The sequence below is a fragment of the Schistocerca piceifrons genome, chromosome 3 (assembly GCF_021461385.2).
Source record: "Schistocerca piceifrons isolate TAMUIC-IGC-003096 chromosome 3, iqSchPice1.1, whole genome shotgun sequence".
Lineage (NCBI taxonomy): Eukaryota > Metazoa > Arthropoda > Insecta > Orthoptera > Acrididae > Schistocerca > Schistocerca piceifrons.
The window spans coordinates 935787185-935809559 of record NC_060140.1 but is presented as its reverse complement, the minus strand read 5'-3'; the positions used below and the strand labels follow the sequence as shown (position 1 = coordinate 935809559).

The window sequence follows — 22375 nt, the reverse complement described above, 5'->3', positions numbered from 1 at the left end:
GTTCAGTTTGTATTGGACGTACGAGCAGAAATTTAATATTAAGTACGTAGAACAAAGAATAGCACTAAAAGTAACAGCTGTCATTCTGCATTCGCAAAACATTTTAGGGATATCGAACACAGATCAGCATACGTTAAGACCCACAAAAAAATTCTCAAATGCAGTAGAAACCTCCACTGGCCACAGAAAGGAATAACTAACGAACACTGCCTAAGACAGAAAGCCATACTTGAGAGAGAAGAAATAATAAACGAATACAAAGCTCTCCGCAACGGAACTCTGTTCTCTACCTTTAAAGATCTGTCCAACGACGTTCCCTCAACCCCCCCCCCCTTCTCTCTCTCTCTCTCTCTCTCACACACACACACACACACACACACACACACACACAGAGAGAGAGAGAGAGAGAGAGAGAGAGAGAGAGAGAGATAATGACAACGCACACGTACACACATTTACAAGCAGTAATTTCGTAAACTTGTCAAAGATCTTTGATTCTGTAAGACAGTTTGCATTGCTTTCTGGCGAGTAAACGTCAACGTTTCACTGTCTACATATTGTAGCAGTTATGTGAACATGTTAAGATACATTAAATCAATTTATACGCTACTGGCCATTAAAATTGCTACACCACGAAGATGACGTGCTACAGACGCGAAATTTAACCGACAGGAAGAACGTGCCGTGATATGCAAATGATAAGCTTTTCAGACCATTCACACAAGGTTGGCCGCGGTGGAGACACCTACAACGTGCTGACACGAGGAAAGTTTCCAACCGATTTCTTATACACAAACAGCAGTTGACGGGCGTTGCCTGGTGAAACGTTGTTGTCATGCCTCGTGTAAGGAGAAATGCGTACCATCACGTTCTCGACTTTGATAAAGGTCGGATTGTAGCCTATCGCGATTGCGGTTTATCGTATCGCGACATTGCTGCTCGCGTTGGTCGAGATCCAATGACTGGTAGCAGAATATGGAATCGGTGCGTTCAGGAGGGTAATACGGAACGCCGTGCTGGATCCCAACGGCCTCGTATCACTAACAGTCGAGATGACAGGCATCTTACCCGCATGTCTGTAACGGATCATGCAGCCACGTCTCGATCCCTGAGGCAACAGATGGGGACGGTTGCAAGACAACAACCATCTGCACGAACAGTTCGAAGTCGTTTGCAGCAGCATGAACTATCAGCTCGGAGACCGTGGCTGCGGTTACCCTTAAAGCTGCATCACAGACAGGAGCGCCTGCGGTGTTGTACTCAATGACGAACCTGGGTGCACGAATGGCAAAACGTTATTTGTCGGATGAATCCAGGTTCTGTTTACAGCATCATGATGGTCGCATCCGTGTTTGGCGACATTGCGGTGAACGCACATTGGAAGCATGTATTGGTCATCGTCATACTGGCGTTATCACCCGGCGTGATGGTTAGGGGGTGCCATTGGTTACACGTCTCGGTCACCTCTTGTTCGCACTGACGGCTGTTTGAACAGTGGACGTTACATTTCAGATGTGTTACGACCCATGGCTCTACCCTTCATTCGATCGCTGCGAAACCCAACATTTCAGCAGGATAATGCACGACTGCGTGTTGCGGGTCCTGTACGGGCCTTTCTGGATACAGAAAATGTTAGACTGCCGCTCTGGCCAGCACATTCTCCAGATCTCTCATCAATTGAAAACGTCTGATCAATGGTGGACGAGCAACTGGCTCGTCACAATATGCCAGTCACTACTGTTGATGAACTGTGGTATCGTGTTGAAGCTGTATGGGCAGCTGTACCTGTACACGCCATCCAAGCTCTGTTTCACTCAATGCCCGGGCGTATCAAGGCCGTTATTACGGCCAGAGGTGGTTGTTCTGGGTACTGATATCGCAGGATCTATGCACCCAAATTGCGTGAAAATGTAATCACATGTCAGTTGTAGTATAATATATTTGTCCAATGAATACCCGTTGATCATCTGCATTTCTTCTTGGTGTAGCAATGTTAATGGCCAGTATTGTATATACTCAAGAAAGTTTGTTGCTAACAGTACAGTGTACAGGATAAGACAGGGCTGCTAATAATATTTATGTTCTATCGTTTGTGTGTTGTATCGGTCTTCATTTTGTTGAAGTTTAATTTACGTGGTTTCCCGTTTCCGTGTAAGCACTGAAAAATCTATTGAGGTTTGTCGTAAGTGTAATCTATCACCCATGTCAGACATTCGAACAAACTACTGCCGTGACTAGACCATGGGAACAGAAACCAGAAGCAGCACTCTCCAGTAATGTAACAAGCTGTCATTTTCCTAGGATACAGTAGAGGCTAACAAATAATTGGGCATATGCACAAACCGTGAGAATATCTGCAGCACTTGTTAAGCGACTATACACATTTAAGTAGCAGGTAGAGCAGGATTCAGATCATTTAATCACAAGTTTTTTCCTGTAAGCTGTAGTTGAATTTTCCGGTCGTTGATCACAGTTAACGTCCTCCATCCGGTTGTTGGTTTAATAAAGTTGTACTCAATTACATTGTCTTCCTTCGAGGAAGTTGTGTTACTACCCTTATAACAGGTTACGCGTGTCTGGCTCATTGTTGACCCACGTCGCACGGAAAAAGTCTTTAAAAAGCGTTCATAGATTCAGATCCATGTAATTGTATTGCGCAGGTAATTCTTCTCGGCGCGGTCTGTGCAGTCATTTACGGGGGTGCAGTCATTTACGGGGGTCCTGGGAAAGTACCCACGACTGTTAATGGAGGAATGTGGGGAGCTGTTGTACCCTGAGCTCTGATAGTGCATAGCTTAAGTTGAGATTTGATTCCATTTAAAGTACAACCTTCATTGCTTATGCAAGTTTTCAAATTTTCTGTCTGACGGTCGCTACACGAATTAATCACACTTGTATGATGCCGTTCTGGTAAGCAGGAATTGAATGCAGCTTTCTATTACTTGCGCAAACGAACCCCCACGACGCTACATTGGTAAACACTACCTAAAGATTATTTATATAGAAAGTGTATGCCTGTGGATTTTTGTTATTCTCGGAAGAGCCAGTTTCGTAAAATCATGTGATCTACCCTGTCAGTTCAAAAAGTTTAGAGACTGGATTAATAAGAAACGGGGTAAAGTTACGATGATGGTTCTAATGCAACCCCCCCCCCCCCTCACGGTTGGAACGCTCATTGCCAAAAGATAACTACTTTGGGATATTGTTCAACTTCCGTGTTACATTGACTTGAACGTCTGTTATGTCGTTAAAGCGTTGACCCTTCACGGTACCTCCTAAAATTTGTTGTTTTGTGGTAGCCTCGTATCGGTGACGCAAAGTTTCGTCACCCGCGATAATCACATTCTAGAAAAGAACGGTCCGCATTTTGCATTTCAATCAGATCGTGACAGGCGCCAAGCTGATGTTTTTGTTTTGAAGTCAGTGTGTTCGGGATAAACTTTGAAAGGTGGCTACACTGAGTCACAGCGCCAGAGATAGCGCCAAAGAGTATTATTCCGCCGCCTCCACTGGCAGTGCTTGTTCAGAAGCTGTGGTGGTTAGTGCTTTGCTGAGAGGGTGTTGATAGCTGTACTATTTGAGGCCATGTCGTGTGCAGTTGTTTTGATGCGCTAGACAGCAGATGTTGTTCGAATGGAGATGTTGTAATGATCAGAGTGTATTTTTAGTCAATATATATTTTTTATTTTGTTTATTTTTATTTTTTTTTATTTTTTATTTTTTTATTTTTTTTAATTTTCTAACTAACAATGTCTCTTGGTCACAGGTTCAGTCAACAAAGCATCTGGCTTGTGTTCGTGTATTAGACTGTAATTCAGGTTTCTATGTGCAATTATAGTATTTGTTTTATTTAATTAATTCAGTGTAAATGGTATTTAAAATATCTTGTCTTATTGAGGAAGAACCGTGCCAAATGTGTATGTTGATTCGCACTTCCACACACAGAACAGTTACACTTGTGCTTTGTTGTTCGTAGTTTTTGTTTCGTAGCTTTTATAGTTGCTGGGGACTTCATTAATTAATTGTGGTAACGGAAATTTCCTTTCATTCTTTGTTGTTATTCTATGGAGTCAGATTGCGTACTAATACTAGTCAGGGCCAACCGTTTACGAGACATCGTAATCGTACATACAGCTACTAAAATTAAAAATATTTGCATTCTATTTAATTAAGCCCTCATGCAACTTTGCACACAGTTTTGTCTTCTTCAGAACATTGTGGAGAACGTCTTGAACTGTCTCTTCAGAGATGTTGCTACGTCGCGATGGCACAGCAACGTTGCCAGTCGTCCACTACTTAACAATGCCTGTGACTGATGGAGTGCACATCTGTCGTTCAAGCTGCTAGTTAAAGCTGTCACCGTTGTTACTGCGCTAACGTCGCTTGTACGCCTGCAATAAAGTAAAATTCGAAACTTTTTGGACAGGCAGTGTATGCTCAGCGGTTTCAGCTCCTTGTAAACTCGCCGTTTTCCCGTTTTGGCTACTCGATCGCGCAGAAAATTTTGCCCAGCAGCTAGCGCGTAAGATTGGAGTTACCAAGACTAGTTCGCGTTTTGTGCAGTTGTGACACTAGAATTTACAAATGCGAAGTGTGCTAACACGCTGTACGTTTACGACCGACAAGCTCGTCAGCTCCCATGAAATGGTGTTTTAGGCGTCATGTGGCACTCTGCGTCTCTATGGCTCTCTTTGCATTGTCTACGTTGTGTGGGATATAATAACCATTGCGCTAAATGCTACCGCACAGGAATGTAAGAAGATAATGGAGAAGAAAGAGCTGCTAATCCGCCCCGTGCTTCAGAAGGCGACAAACCAAAGCGCCAAGGGTACCGTTGTAACAAAATTTTTCTCTCACCTCTGCATGGTTTCCAGCGCATCTAAAGAATGTACGCTGTAACGCTCCAAAACCACTGGGCTTCAACTAATCAAGCAATGTCTACATCTACTTACCTCCTTTGCAAACTTCTATGAAGTACAGTAGCGGCAGAGAGAACTTGATACTGTAACACGTTTTTTGCTTTCCTCCACCGTTACATTCGGATACGCAATGCGGAAAGAATGATTGCCTAAATGCTTGTATGTGCGCGCTGTTGTTAGTGTACTCCTAGTCTTCGTGATCCTTCGGGAGCGATGCATAGGATCTTGGAGAGTAGTTGTAGATGCTTCTCTTGATACTGGTTTTTGATAGATTTATAAGTAAGTTTTCCCGGCACGGCTCGCGTCTACCTTCGAATCGTTATCCGTTCCAGCTATACAGCAACTAGATGTCCCACGCAAGTTGGCTAAGCACCTGGCTGTCATTGTTTATATAAGTTCAGTATCCCAAAAGAGTCCTATCTGGGTGGGTGCCTCAAACTTCAGCTGTATTCTAGGATAGTTTACAGAAATATTTTGTAAGCAATCTCCTTTGTAGATAATCTGTTTGTATACCTATAAATTATTGCACGCAAGTATTTGAGTTGACTGATTGCAGTTTGTGACTCATTGATGTTTTTCGTTTTGTGAAATGCTTAATTTTACATTTTTTATCACTTAAAGCATGTTGCCAATCTTCGCATCACTTTCATTTCTCATTAGCATCTGCGTGGATATTTGTGCAGATTCCTTCAGTTTTACTGAAATACAGATAACTGCGTCATACGCAGAAGCCCTGAGTTGACTATTAATATCGGCTGCCAGGTCAGCACATGCTCTATCCAGAACAGACTCAGAAGTCAACATTTGCTTGAAAGAAATATTCCGATTACTTTGCAGATTACATTTGTCAGTCAGTCGTAAAATGCATAAAAGCAGGGCAAGCCATACAATCTGATGTGCATAATTAATGCAATTGTAGTGAGCAGTCGCAACAAATTAAAAGGGACGTGTTACAGCTTTTATGACTACATCTACATTGATACTCTGCAAATCACATTTAAGTGCCCGGCAGAGGGTTCACAATTCTCGATTATTGAAATCTCGTATAGCGCGCGGAAAGAACGAACGCCTATGTCTTTCCGTATGAGCTCTGATTTCCCTTATTTTATCGTGGTGATCGTTTCTCCCTATGTAGGTCGGTGTCAACAAAATACTTTTGCATTCGGAGCAGAAAGATGGAGATTGGAACTTCGTGAGAAGATTCCGTCGCAACGAAAAATGATGTCCAGCCCAAATCCTGTATCATTTCTGTGACACTCTCTCCCATATTTCGCGATAATAGAAAAAGTGCTGCCCTTCTTTGAACTTTTTCGATGTACTCCGTCAGTCCTATCTGGTAAGGATCCCAGACCGCGCAGCAGTATTCTAAAAGAGGACGGCCAAACGTAGTGTAGGTAGTCTCCTTAGCAGATCTGTCACACTTTCTAAGTGTCCTGCCAATAAAACGAAGTCTTTGGTTAGGCTTCTCCACAACATTTTCTGTGTGTTCCTTCCAATTTACGTTGCTCCTAATTGTAATAACTAGGTATTTGGGTGAATTTGCGGCTTTTAGATTAGACTGATTTATCGTGTAACCGTAGTTTGAGTTCCTTTTAGCACTCATGTGGATGACTTCACACTTTTCGTTATTTAGGGTCAACTGCCACTTTTCGCACAATTCGTATATCTTCTCTAAATCGTTTAGCAGTTCGTTTTGATCTTCTGATGACTTTATTAGCCTAAAGTATTGCGCCACTGACAATCATATATAATATTTTACAGAAATAAAACGTAATACCCCGAATATTACACATAGGTGGCAAAACCTGTTTGTGTGAAGTATATAAAAAAATGCAGAGGGCGGAAGTAAACTAATTCACATACATAGGAAACGGCAGCGGGAGCTTCCAACCTCGGAAAGACGTACGAATGGACCTCAAAAATTAAGTTACACATCATTATGGAAAGCTAACTAATTTTCTGGAATACTCCACTACACTTTAAAGTTGCACATATACACGACACTATTTTTGAACGAAGTCACCAATCTCTGTAAACAACGGTCTGATCTTTCTACCAGTTCAATTTCTTTCAGTAAAAATCCACTCCTTGGTCACGTAGCAAGTCGAGAAACGCCTTCGTAGTGGCTATAACTGCAGTTGCTGCGAATCGTTTCCTCGATTGTCGGTGCTCTGTCGTCTTTGGCGGATGTCGATGGCCGTTGTCCACGTGTGTGCGGGCCTCGGTCAAATTGTTGCCACCACTTCACTGCGGCTAGCGATGACATTGTATTTGGTGCATATACCGCCAGAATTTCACGGTGAATCTGTGTGCAATTTAAACATTTTGTTTGCCCACAAGAACCATTCTGTCCCGCGTTTTTCAGCATTTCAAATGCGTTTGCAGTTGCCGTGCCATTTCACTCTCGGACTGTGACGCACCCGCTATCCACATCGCACCAGAACTGCCTGTGTACCAAACCGAGAACGAGCACCCTCTTCTATGCACCACTCTTGATACGCAATGGCGTTAGCGTGGGACAACATGTGTAACTTACACTGCTGGCCATTAAAATTGCTACACCACGAAGATGACGTGCTACAGACGCGAAATTTAACCGACAAGAAGAAGATGCTGTGATATGCAAATGATTAGCTTCTCAGAGCATTCACACAAGGTTGGCGTCGGTGGCGACACCTACCACGTGCTGACATGAGGAAAGTTTCCGGCGTTGCCTGGTGAAACGTTGTTGTGATGCCTCGTGTAAGGAGGAGAAATGCGTACCATCACGTTTCCGAATTTGATAAAGGTCGGATTGTAGCCTATCGCGATTGCGGTTTATCGTATCGCGACATTGCTGCTCGCGTTGGTCGAGATCCAATGACTGTTAGCAGAATATGGAATCGGTGGGTTCAGGAGGGTAATACGGAACGCCGTGCTGGATCCCAACGGCCTCGTATCACTAGAGGTCGAGATGACAGGCATCTCATCCGCATGGCTGTAACGGATCGTGCAGCCACGTCTCGATCCCTGAGTCAGCAGATGGGGACGTTTGCAAGACAGCAACCATCTACACGAACAGTTCGACGACGTTTGCAGCAACACGGGCTATCAGCTCGGAGACCGTGGCTGCGGTTACCCTTGACGCTGCATCACAGACAAGAGCGCCTGGATGTTGCAGGTCCTGTACGGGCCTTTCTGGACACAGAAAATGTTAGACTTCTGCCCTGGCCAGCACATTCTCCAGATCTCTCACCAATTGAAAACGTCTGGTGAATAGTGGCCGAGCAACTGGCTCGTCACAATACGCCAGTCACTACTCCTGATGAACTGTGGTATCGTGTTGAAGCTGCATGGGCAGCTGTACCTGTACACGCCATCCAAGCTCCGTTTGACTCAATGTCCAGGCGTATCGAGACTGTTATTACGGCCAGAGGTGGTTGTTCTGGGTACTGATTTCTCAGGATCTATGCACCAAAATTGCGTGAAAATGTAACCACATGTCAGTTCTAGTATAATATATTTGTCCAATGAATACCCGTTTATCATTTGCATTTCTTCTTGGTGTAGCAATTTTAATGCCAGGAGTGTACTTCAAGTCCTCTCGTATGTACGATGAGCTGTTTTCACTTTCTTGCTGTCCTGTGCCATTAGTGAACCGATAATTCGGACCACTTTTTTTTTAACTGTTTGTCGAGCGGAGGAAGGAACTGTGAGCGTGGTGGGCGCTATGACTGCGGTCGCTCGCGTGATAAGGCGCAGTTAGGTCCTGTTGGTAGCCGCGCGCAGCAGCTTGTCAGGGCAGAAACCGACGGTGGACGTATCTGGTGCTCCATCTGTGAGGTGAGGCCTCGCTACACAAGGCAGGGCGCTCGAAACCGCCCTCACTGCAGCGCCGACGCCGCAGGGTCCAGCTGTGGAAACAATTTCCCGGTAACCACGTATGTATCTGTTGAGTGAGCGTCGTGGACAGTGATTTCTGTACTACCTGGATGTGGAACTCTGGTTTTGGAGCATAGAACTACAGTGTGCCGTCGTTTTCTTGTAGTCCGCGTTGTCCGCCATATTCCAGTTACACGAAACGTAGCGAAGGGTCTTCGCGTGATCAAGGATAGCTACTAGATAACGTCGCATGCTCCACGAGGCTGTTCTTGCAGGGGATGGCTCAGAGACGGGGGAAATATTGAACGTTAGTGCTGTCAGTGCTGTATTGCCGACGGTCGATCGGAACCGATGCGTAGTGGGTGCGTAATTTTGAAGAAACTAATTCGCCCTTGAAACCTCCAGGTGGTTTTCGAACGGTACGTACCCAACAGAAAATTGCAGCTGTTAGAGTTTCCATCGAGAAGAGTCCTAGATGCTCCGTTCTACAACACTGGTATGTGTCAACGACTGAGGGATGAAGCTTACAAAGAATACTACAAGAATTAAAGGTCCACCCGTATAAGTTACAGATTGTGCTGCAATTAAATCCGCGAGGCCCTGTATTACGTAAGCAGCGAATGGGTGTTGACTAAAATCGACGAGGATGCCAATATCCTTAAACTGATGTCACATGAAGCACGCTTTCACCTTATCGGATACGTTAACAAACAGAACTTCCGTTACTGGACACAGGAAAATAGTGTAGAGTTTCAAGAGCGTCCATACATAGCGACAAGGTTACAGTATGGAGTGTTCCATCCTGTCATGGTGCCATTGGCGCCTACGTTTTTGAACATGAGGATGGCACTGCAGCAACTGTGACACCCACTCGGTATTTTGATATGCCTGAAACATTATTAGGATGGAGCCTCGATGCAACCCGTTCGCTATTCGCCAAATTTTTGAAAGGTGCGTCATTTCACGTAAAGGTGACATCCCGTGACGTGTGAGATCCCCCTGATCTTAGTGTGCTCGATTTCTTCATGCGGGAACATACTAAAACCAATGTCTATTGCTCAAGTCCTACGACTATACACGAACAAGACGAAATTTCTGCAGTTCCCCGAGACAATCTACACCGACAATTACGGAGTTTTCATAACATGTTTTTAGATGATTAACATCGAAGGGAGCACTTCTTTCCGGTGTCATCTTCAAGAAGCAAAGAGGTGGTTCAAATGGCTTTGAGCACTATGCGACCTAACTTCTGAGGTCATCAGTGCCCTAGAACGTAGAACTACTTAAACCTAACTAACCTAAGGACATCACAGACATCCATGCCCGAGGCAGCATTCGAACCTGCGACCGTAGCGGTCGCGCGGTTCCAGACTGTAGCGCCTAGAACCGCTCGGCCACCCGGGCCGGCAGCAAAGAGATAATTTGTATTAAAAACGTAAATGACATATTGTGTGATGCACTTTCCTCAATGAAAATGTTTTTCCTTCTTGCAAGTTAACGTTACTTCGCGTTTTCTTGCGCCACTTGTGTATAGAAAAGTGACAACGCTAGAAAATGCCAACGAAATGGAAGAAAACCTAAGAGAATCGACGCTTTTGTTGGAATTTGCAGTTGACTCTAAACAAAAATAAATGTAACTTAATGCACGTAAACTGGCTGACAGATCCGTTATTGTATGATTACAAGACTGCCGAAAACTCACTGCAAGTTTTAGGTTAGATGGCCTTGGGCAAGTACAGAAAGGGCAACAGCCTCAACCGGTGCGGGGCAAAGTCAGGACATGCGGGGACCAAGCAGCAATCGGAATTGTCATTGTCAACTGTCGAAGCTGCGTTGGTAAAGTACCAGAACTTCAAGCGCTGATAGAAAGCACCGAAGCTGAAATCGTTATAGGTACAGAAAGCTGGCTTAAGCCAGAGATAAATTCTGCCGAAATTTTTACAAAGGTACAGACGGTGTTTAGAAAGGATAGATTGCATGCAACTGGTGGTGGAGAGTGTTCGTCGCTGTTAGTAGTAGTTTATCCTGTAGTGAAGTAGAAATGGATAGTTCCTGTGAATTATTATGGGTGGAAGCTACACTCAACAACCGAGCTAGGTTAATAATTGGCTCCTTTTACCGACCTCCCGACTCAGCAGCATTAGTGGCAGAACAACTGAGAGAAAATTTGGAATACATTTCACATAAATTTTCTCAGCATGTTATAGTCTTAGGTGGAGATTTCAATTTACCAGATATAGACTGGGAGACTCAGATGTTTAGGACGGGTGGTAGGGACAGAGCATCGAGTGACATTATACTGAGTGCACTATCCGAAAATTACCTCGAGCAATTAAACAGAGAACCGACTCGTGGAGATAACATCTTGGACCTACTGATGACAAACAGACCCGAACTTTTCGACTCTTTAAGTGCAGAACAGGTAATCAGTGATCATAAGGCCGTTGCAGCATCCCTGAATATGGAAGTTAATAGGAATATAAAAAAAGGGAGGAAGGTTTATCTGTTTAGCAAGAGTAATAGAAGGCAGATTTCAGACTACCTAACAGATCAAAACGAAAATTTCTGTTCCGACACTGACAATGTTGAGTGTTTATGGAAAAAGTTCAAGGCAATCGTAAAATGCGTTTTAGACAGGTAAGTGCCGAGTAAAACTGTGGGGGACGTGAAAAACCCACCGTGGTACAACAACAAAGTTAGGAAACTACTGCGAAAGCAAAGAGAGCTTCACTGCAAGTTTAAACGCACCCAAAACCTCTCAGACAAACAGAAGCTAAACGATGTCAAAGTTAGCGTAAGGAGGGCTATGCGTGAAGCGTTCAGTGAATTCGAAAGTAAAATTCTATTTACCGACTTGACAGAAAATCCTAGGAAGTTCTGGTATTACGTTAAATCAGTAAGTGGCTCGAAACAGCATATCCAGACACTCCGGGATGATGATGGCATTGAAACAGAGCATGACACGCGTAAAGCTGAAATACCAAACACCTTTTTCCAAAGCTGTTTCACAGAGGAAGACCGCACTGCAATTTCTTCTCTAAATCCTCGCACAAACGAAAAAATGGCTGACATCGAAATAAGTGTCCAACGAATAGAAAAGCAACTGGAATCACTCAATAGAGGAAAGTCCACTGGACCTGACGGGATACCAATTCGATTCTACACAGAGTATGCGAAAGAACTTGCCCCCCTTCTAACAGCCGTGTACCGCAAGTCTCTAGAGGAACGGAGGGTTCCAAATCATTGAAAAAGGGCACAGGTAGTCCCAGTCTTCAAGAAGGGTCGTCGAGCAGTTGCGCAAAACTATAGACCTATATCTGTGACGTCGATCTGTTGTAGAATTTTAGAACATGTTTTTTGCTCGAGTATCATGTCGTTTTTGGGAACCCAGAATCTACTATGTAGGAATCAACATGGATTCCGGAAACAGCGATCGTGAGAGACCCAACTCGCTTTATTTGTTCATGAGACCCAGAAAATATTAGATACAGGCTCCCAGGTAGATGCTATTTTTCTTGACTTCCGGAAGGCGTTCGATACAGTTCCGCACTGTCGCCTGATAATCAAAGTAAGAGCCTACGGAATATCAGACCAGCTGTGTGGCTGGATTGAAGAGTTTTTAGCAAACAGAACACAGCGTGTTGTTCTCAATGGAGAGACGTCTACAGACGTTAAAGTAACCTCTGGCGTGCCACAGGGGAGTGTTATGGGACCATTGCTTTTCACAATATATATAAATGACCTAGTAGATAGTGTCGGAAGTTCCATGAGGCTTTTCGCGGATGATGCTGTAGTATACAGAGAAGTTGCAGCATTAGAAAATTGTAGCGAAATGCAGGAAGATCTGCAGCGGATAGGCACTTGGTGCAGGGAGTGGCAACTGTCCCTTAACATAGACAAATGTAATGTATTGCGAATACATAGAAAGAAGGATCCTTTATTGTATGATTATATGATAGCGGAACAAACACTGGTAGCAGTTACTTCTGTAAAATATCTGGGAGTATGCGTGCGGAACGATTTGAAGTGGAATGATCATTTAAAATTAATTGTTGGTAAGGCGGGTACCAGGTTGAGATTCATTGGGAGAGTGCTTAGAAAATGTAGTCCATCAACAAAGGAGGTGGCTTACAAAACACTAGTTCGACCTATACTTGAGTATTGCTCATCAGCGTGGGATCCGTACCAGATCGGTTTGACGGAGGAGATAGAGAAGATCCAAAGAAGAGCGGCGCGTTTCGTCACAACGTTATTTGGTAACCGTGATAGCGTTACGGAGATGTTTAATAAACTCAAGTGGCAGACTCTGCAAGAGAGGCGCTCTGCATCGCGGTGTAGATTGCTCGCCAGGTTTCGAAAGGGTGCGTTTCTGAATGAGGTATCGAATATATTGCTTCCCCCTACTTATACCTCCCGAGGAGATCACGAATGTAAAATTAGAGAGATTAGAGCGCGCACGGAGGCTTTCAGACAGTCGTTCTTCCCGCGAACCATACGCGACTGGAACAGGAAAGGGAGGTAATGACAGTGGCACGTAAAATGCCCTCCGCCACACACCTTTGGGTGGCTTGCGGAGTATAAATGTAGATGTAGATGTAGATCCAATATCTGGCGGTATGCTTATGGAGTGATTTAAAGTGGAACGGCCATATAATAATAGGAAAGGCAGATGCCATACAGGTATTCATCGGATGAATCCCCAGGAAAGGTAGTCCACCTGCGATGGAGGTAGCTTATCGACCTCTCGTTCGAGCTGTACTTTTAGTACTACTCCTTAGTCTAGGAACTATATCAGGTAGGATTTGTAAAAAACATATAAAAGATCCAAAGAAGAAAGCGCGTTTAGTTACAGATTTGTTTAGTAAAAGCGGAAGTGTCACGGACATGATTATTCAACTCCAGTGGGACACGCTACAAGAAACAGGTTCTGCATCACGATGTGGTTTACTCTTTACTTGCGAGAGCGTACGTTTCTGGGAAGAGTCAACCAATTTGTTGCTACCTCCTACGTGTATCTCGCAGAGAGACGATGCAGGTCACACAGAAGCTTATGAATTTTCCCGCGCAGTGAACATGAATGTTGGTGGGGGGGGGGGGGAGGGGGGGGGGCTGACGGTGATACACAGAGTAGTAACCTCCTCACACAGTAAGGTGGCTCGAGGTTTATAACTGTATTTTTAGCTATAAACGCTATCTCGTTAAATGTAACAGTAACCGAAGCAGGGAGCTGAGAGATTAGCACAAAATTGCAAGGATTTGGCCACTACGCAGCCAGAATAATTTCCTCCTCGACATAAAGTTAAGAAACAGTGATACAGATGGTATAAGTAGTTGTACCGTATTTGTGAATATTGCTCGCATCTTCAGCTTGAACTCGGTGTTCTAAGGAAACAGGCATGCGCTGAGGTACAAGGGCCATGCTACGTAGCAGCAAACAAATGTATTTTAGGCATTCGTGTCCAGTTTCACATATTCCCCGTTGTACGCAGCACATTGTAAACGCATTTGCCAAATGTGGCCTTAATTCATCTTGGCCTTTACGAGTTCTATTCTCATAATACTACACCCTTCTGTATTAGGTCACTGTGGGATGAAAAACAAATTGCAGTCGCCTTCGTCGTAATTTTAACAGACATACCTACAAGACGAGATTAATAATAAATGCGCTCCAAGTCAAATTTATAAAGGCTGATTTTGCTACATGGGGAGAAGCTGCAAGAAACGATCCCTGGGAGAATGAGGAGCGAAAAAGGTCTTGTGGACAAATACCCAGAAATGTGTTCCAAGGGAGGTACACGCACTTGAAGGTGTAGATTAAACATGTTTGGCGTCGACCCCGGTGTCAGCACCAGGCAGATGGCCCGGAGTCATTGGATAAGCCAAGTGACAGTGTGAAACATTACGACGGTAATCGCATCTATCGGTATTGTGTGTGCAGGCCTTATTACCCACTGTCTTCCCAGAGACTGTTTTGTCGATGATTCGTCGCACAGGCCACCACGGTTCTGGATTTCTGTCATTCACCGTTTTCATGGATGAGACTAACCTGTACGAAGGGCGTACCTCCACAACACCCAGTTACGGACTACGGAGTGTCCCCATGGTATAGCGACAGTGAACCATCAGCCTCAATATATGGGAGGGTATTATTGGCGAACGTCTCGTGGGACCAGTCATCCTTTCGCAACACCTCGCAGGAAGTCATATCTCCACTTCCTACAGGTGTCCCTGCCTCCCGCGCTGTACGAAAGGTAATGTTGCATGGCTACTGTACGACGGTGCTGCCCTCTTCAACGTGGACCTAAAACACGTAGGAACAAGACATTCTCACTTGCTTGGTGCTTTGTCATTGGAACACGTACTATCAAAGGTCTTTTACTTCCATCTTCAAGTGGTTGTACTCGCCTTGAAAAGCATTTCCTACCATCTATTCACATCCTCCTTAATATCTCAAGGTTTGTTTTGTTCTCTTGCAGTTTGTACTCATTTAGCAAAACTATCCTGTACGTTATGTTTACTGAGCACAGTGCGCTTCTAATGCTGCCGGCTGGTGAAATTTCATTTTTGTTAAAGCTAGGTGCGAAATTAATTTTGAGTAACTAACGAACATGTACACACTCGCATCTTATGTTGAAGTCCCAAGCGTCGTAAAGCATTGATTCACGTATTAAATAACATGTGAATGAACTTAATCTGTACTCTGAGGCATCCGCAAGTTGTTTGTGCGTGGAACTTCTGCCTTCATTACAAAGTAATGGCGATTGCTTTTATATTAATACAAGACACCCGTTATTTGTACAGTGTGTTTTTTCCCTATCGTTTCGGCTATGGACCACGAAGATTTTTTTTCTCTTCCCTGATGGTGTTTTCCTCTTTTGCCAGTAGATTTTCATTTTGGCTAATTGTGCTTCTTTTCTCTGTTTTGACCATCTGCAGGCAGGCCGTGGGACTGGCGTAGTAAGCGAAATAAGGTTTTTAGTAATTTTAAGTTTTAAGAGAAAAACTTCTCGATCCTGAATGTCATCAAATGAAATTTCACCTTCCTGTAAATCCTTTTTAATTTGGCTTGCCCATTTTGAATACCAATTTGTTTTTGAAATTGATGAATGTATGCGATGAGTAAGTTTTTGCGGGTTCATTCTTTCCAGATGACCAAAAAACATCATTCTCCGCTTCCTCGTACTGGTAACAATGTCTTCTGTATGTTCGTATAATTCACGGTTGTGTCTTCGGCGGAATTCTTCGTTTTCTTTGATAGGGCCAAGGATTTTCCTCAAAATTTTCCGGTATTTTATTTCAAGATCTCGTAGTCTTCCTTTCTGCGTCATGTTTAAACATTCTGATGCATACAAAGCTGACGGTCAAAGTACGGTGTTATAATGACAAAAGTACGGTGTTATAATGGCAAAGTACCGTGTACAATATTGCAACTTTACCAAGCGATTACATCTTTTCCAGTACTCCCGTGTTCCACTGTGCTCCGAAAACATTGCTGTTGCAAGTTTTAGCATCTTCAGGAAGAGTTGGAACTACTGTTTCTGCACCTGATGACGGTAGTTCGAGTGCGGCCGATCATGTGCATTTCTGTGACGCTTGTCCGCTGCAGTTCCCTCTACCTGTTCCGGGCGTCTTTTCTGGAAGAGGAAGGTCGCGAGACGGCCGCCGGCCGGAAACAGCCGGTAATGGGGCCACTTCCGGCGGTCCTGTCAGGCCTTTGTTGAGCGCGGCGTCGGCTGCGGCCTTCGGGAATTCCAGAGAGGAGCGCTGCCCCTGCTCATCGCTGCGAGCCGGCATCCCGCCCAGCACCGGTTCCATCGTCCGCGTGACGTCCACGTTCCCAGCTGCATCGCACCAGTGACGTAGCGTGAGGGGAGACTTACGCCGCTTTCACACTATACGGTTTTGACCGTACGGCAAAAAGCCGTACGAGTTTTAGCCGTGCCTGTGTTGCTTTCACATTACACGGCTTTTTGACGTGACCAGTTGTTGGTGTCTATTCAGTTTGCTTAATGTGTGTATCAAGATGAAACGTAAACGAGTTGTTGCTTTGTGGTTGCTTCATCGTCGCCGCAAAAGAAAAGGTCGTCTTTTGTGGGTACACCCCATTAACCAGAGAAGAGACGAAGTGGGTTTATTTTATACACTCTTTGAAGATTTGAGGAACGACGGAAATAAATTCTTTAACTATTTCCGAATGTCTATTACCTCGTTTGACGAATTACATAGAAAACTAAAGGATGTGTTACAACGACAAAACACACAATTCCGCAATTGCATCCAACCTGTTCAAATGCTGGCTATCACGTTAAGGTAATTTAATACATAAAAACTAGTTCTGTTTATTTACTTATTTATTTGTGTTTTACATTTTTATTACGCTCAGATTATGAAGTAGAAAAGTCAATATCAATATCAGCAGTTGAAACCAAAGAGTTTGTAGCAGGACTGACTGTACTGTCACTTTGTGGCGACAGGCTCTCTGCAAAAACGTTGTAGAACTGCGTTGTTGATGGTGGGCCTTCATGGCTACTTGTGGAAGGCGAAGGGTATGGTGGTGGCACTTTATTAATTCGTTGATAAGAACTGCGACCTTGAGAAGTCTGTAATGGTTGTTCGAGAAAAGTAGTTGGGTTTGGTGCAGCTGGAGGAGGACGAATCTGATGCGTATGGTAAGAGGATATTGGAGCAGCATTTTCCATAGGTGAATAAGAATAAGCTTGAAATCTATTATTATAGGGCATGGGAGGTGTGTAATGGGTAAATGGAGGAGGTTGAGCTGTCAATATATTTCTCCTTTCATATATATTTTCTATAACTTTGAGGACTCCCATCTGAAACTGAAGATAATCCTGTTCATCAAATTTTTCCAGATGAGGCTTCAGACTAAGTAAAAATGACATTTTGCTGCAAGGTTTGTCTTCTTCCAGAGCTCGTAATATTTTCATTTCGATTGCATCAGGTTTTCTATGTTTTCTGTTTGTATGGCACTCGCTTTTGGATGTTTGTTGTGTGGGTGCTGTATCAAATGGCCCAGAAACATTCTCAGTATTTTCGACGGAGCCCTGCGTTTCTATATCTTCTTCCAGTCTGGCGGTGCGTTCCGATTGAAAACTGTCCTCCGTCTCTCGAGCATCATACAGCTTTTTTAGAAACTGCAGCTGATCAGAATATACATACTTTTTCATTTTCTTTGCTGCTGAGCCACTTTTTTTCGCAGCTTGAATTTTTATGTTTGACTTCACAAAGGAGTCTCGTAGATTGGTCCACCTCCGTATTACTTCTATACCTACATCAAAAGAAAACAAAACTGTATGAAAACATTTTAATTTTGTATAGAAAAAAGCAAAACTGTAACAAAAAATGTCCACTGCAAACTAAATGTCACTGATTTTTTTTCGTTTTGTTCAGGTATCTGGCAAGCGGTTGTTCCTTCACTGACTTACATTTCCAGTACAGAATTGGGATTTCTACAGCAAGTAAAGTGGTTAATGATGTATGCACAGCAATTTGGTCATCACTGCGGGAAGAATGTATACAAAGACCGACCAAAGAGGTATGGGAATCAATAGCGGCTGGATTTGAACGTACTGCTAATTTCCCCCACTGCTTAGGAGCGGTGGATGGAAAACATATCCGTCTTACTGCCCCATTTAATAGCGGATCAATGTACTTCAATTACAAAGAATACTTTTCTGTGGTTCTGATGGCTGTAGCGGATTCCAACTACAGGTTCATTTATGTCGACGTAGGAAGTTATGGCAAAGACTGTGACTCTTCAGTGTTCAGACGGTCCAGTTTATGGAAGTCAATAGAAAGTAATTCCCTGGAATTTCCAGACGTCCAATGTCTGCCTGGTACGGAAGGTCCAAAAGTACCCTACTTCTTCGTGGGAGACGCAGCATTTGGCCTACACACGCATTTGCTCCGGCCTTTTGGGGGAACAAACTTGACAGTTGAGAAACGTGTATTTAATTACCGTTTGTGCAGAGCAAGGAGGTATGTGGAATGTGCTTTTGGCATCCTCACCAATAAGTGGCGGTTGTTTCACCGACCTTTAAATGTTCATCCAGATTTTGCAGTAAAAATGGTTAAAGCTTGCATTGTTTTACACAATTTTGTACGTCAGAGAGATGGATTTATAATTGAAGACACCACATCCTTCACTGGTTTGGAAGACTTAGCCCAAGATGCCAACATAAGAGGAGGACTGACAGCCAACGCCATAAGGAACACTCTTTGTAAATATTTTATGACAAATGCTGGAAGCGTGTCATGGCAGATGTCAAAGATATAAATTAACAAGCCTTTTCCTTTTTGTAGATTGTTTGTGAAAGCCTGCGACTGTATAGTAAATAGTTTTCTTTATAAATAAATTACTGCTACCACTCACGTTTTTAATCGTTTTGTTTATATTTTGTACGACGCGTTTCGGGAAATAATTCCGATCTTCAAGTGCGTTTTTTTCTCTAAGTTTTCATTATGTGTAGTGTTTTTTTATTTGTGAGGTCTTGTGCGTGTTTCTCTTATAAATTACAGTAAAGAAAACAGAATGCAAGACCTGACACATAAAAAGACACCACACATGATGAAAACTTAGAGAAAAACGCACTTAAGGATGGGAATTATTTCCCGAAACGCGTCGTGCAAAATATAAACAAAACAAAAAAAACGTGACTGGTAGCAGTAATTTACTTATAAACAAACGATTTACTTTTAGAATAAAATTTATAACGTTAAATAAAAACTGTTTAAAACGTATTAAATGTAATATTAATATATTAAATAAATACTTACCAAACGCATTTTTATCTTTGTCTTCCATCTCATCAAAATCTTGCTTCAGTGCTACGCAAACTTCCCGCCAAGCATTCTTTGTAGCAATACGATCTCTATACGCATCTAGAGTTTTGTCCCACAGAACAGGTCTTACTTCCACCAAGGTTATCAAAAGTTCAGTATCAATTTCATCCATTCTTCTACACTTTTCAGTAAACAAGAATAAACACAAATGAATAAAACGACACTACAACGAACTAGTCGACGCCGTACGGCTCAAAACCGTCCAGTGTGAAAGCATGCACTTAGTCACGTAGGCCACTGTTGTCGAACTTGCCGTACGGCGACCGTCTGTTGTAGTGGCAAGACACGGCTGCAGCACGGCACGGCAGCGGCATTTTGCCGTCGCCGTATAATGTGAAAGGCGCCATACATTTCTTCACACCTACAGCCGTACGGCTTTTTGCCGTACGGTCAAAACCGTATAGTGTGAAAGCGGCGTTAGGCTGCGTTCACACTGCCGGCCGGGCCGAGCCGAGCCTGGCCGGGCCGCCGCCCGCTTTGGTATCAAACACATGGTTTTGAATTGCGGTGTTCACACTGGCGGCCGGGCCGCGCCGACACGGCGTGAGCCTCCCGGAGCCGAGCCGGCGACATCCCGAGTGTTTAATATTGCCGGCGCGAGCCGACCGCAGGCGCGAGCCTGTGGAGCAGCACTACAGCTTCTGCAGTACACGCATCACACGTCTCCCTTCTGCTTTCATCGCAAGTATGACTGCACACATCTTTTATTTTAAGATGTTACCTCACGTTTCACAATCAGTGAGGAAAAATTACGTTTATTATGACACATGAGAAATTACTTTTATTTCATTTATTTAATCTACCGTATTTACATGCTTTACAACAATAGCTTGCCAGCGATCGCGGCATTGCTGCCACTGAATAGTTCGCATTTACTTGTAAACGGAGACAGATATGAGTGTCACTGAGGGACGGAAATGTGTCCCTACCAGATGATAATGCATTGTAAAGTCATGCTGTGGCAGTTCCTTATCAGTGGAAATAGAACCACTGAGTCAAAGAGCATTATCTCAAAACTCATCGCCTATCAATCTGTCTATCTTACAAGGTAATGAAAAGAATTCTGTGAGGTCATCAGTGGCTCCACATGATGAACCATCACCACTGCCAAGAAGAAAAAAGAAGAAAAAAGTTGGAAAATTCTGAAGGAGTATTTCTTCGATTCTTCGTTGAAGGCAAAGCAAGACATTACCCTAAATGACGAAGCTAATTACTTCCTAATGATTGTCAGGAGTCGCATAAACTCTCTTCCTCTCAGAGGTAAGCGTTTGTGAAATTTAAAATACAAAAGCATGACTACAATTAATTGGAGGTAGTGAATGCTGTACAAAGTTCTACTGCAAACCGAAAAGTGTGTACTAACGAATCTTGCATTATCGTTATCCACAATTTTTCTTCTGCTGTTATACTTCTGCGAAAATTTGTGTTCTGTTCAGAAATTTTGTCTCGAATGTTCTGCAGCACATACTGAAATGTATTATGATTCATTCTGTAATCTGAATAAAATTTTTCAGGATAGTTTTTAAGTTCTTCATATAAAGAAAAAACTCTCCCAAATGTCTGTCGCTATTTATGGGATGAATCCATAACCTCCTAGTTCTTCTGTACTTCAAAACTCGACGAGTTACTGCAGAGTCAAAACAATACCAATAAAAGAGTGAAGACATTGTTCTACACGAAAGCACAGACTAGCTAAAGGCGAGCAACTGTTGACTGCAGCTGCGTTTTCTACTGGCTTGCTTGTCAGCTGTCGAAGGGTGGGGATCTTTTTAAATTTATTTATTTGGCCTCCGGCCAGCCATTTAGCCAAAGAGTGGGAATTACCTTGACAGAGCAGCGCAGCCCGCCAAGGAAGAAAAAAAAACAATGAAGAACAATGAAACGCACATCTGTGCCGATCTACAGTAGTTTCATTAACTCTCCATTATTTTTTCTGTCAAAGTAGACAACGAGACTACAGAATTGCGCTTCAGTTCTCTTTTAGTTCGAAATACGAAATGTACGTCATACTAATTGTAGGATGTTGATGACAAATAATCGTTTGTCTTTTGTGGCGCAACGTGTGGCCAATTATAAAAGCATAGCAGATGATTGTCCAGTAGCCGAGGGAAAAATTCTTATACATTTGGATGTATCTAGACAATGAGACCATTAAAATAATACGAGGGATCGACACTAGGTCTGCGCTGATCACTAGTAATTAGTTTTTTTTCTGTCCTGCATTATATGACTGCACTAAACCAAGCTGTAACCGCGCGAACTCCCTGGCTTGCGGACGCGGCACTGACGCCACTGAGTAGCTCGCATTACTTGTGACCAGAGACAGATATCAGTATCATTATCATTTCAAAAACTTTTTGGTACTTTCAGCTACATTTCATTCCCAACAATGTATGGTCTAAAACGGATCTAACAGTAAGCTACCCGCTACATAACTTTTTCACTACAAGATTTGTAAATCAAGTGCACAACGTTGACAAATAGCATCATTTCACAATGACTGTTAAGAAATATGGAAAGATAAATGATTCAATACGAAGCTAAGATGTTGCACTACCACGTGTACAAAAATCAGATTCTTTAGCCACATACTTTCTTCAAAATCGGTTGGGAAGCGTTACGGAACTAAGAAATCACGCGAAACGAAAAGTAGACTTTTTCTTTTTTCACGACGTAAGTAACGCTTTTAAGGAAAAAATAAGTTCATAAAACGATGTGGCGAAGTCTTATATACC

The 22375-nt window shown here is 43.2% G+C and overlaps 1 long non-coding RNA gene across 1 annotated transcript in view; it reads left to right on the top strand.

The window, feature by feature from the left end:
• LOC124789743 overlaps positions 1-22375 on the top strand; it is a 463807-nt gene that overhangs the window by 219399 nt on the left and 222033 nt on the right. The window lies entirely within an intron of this gene.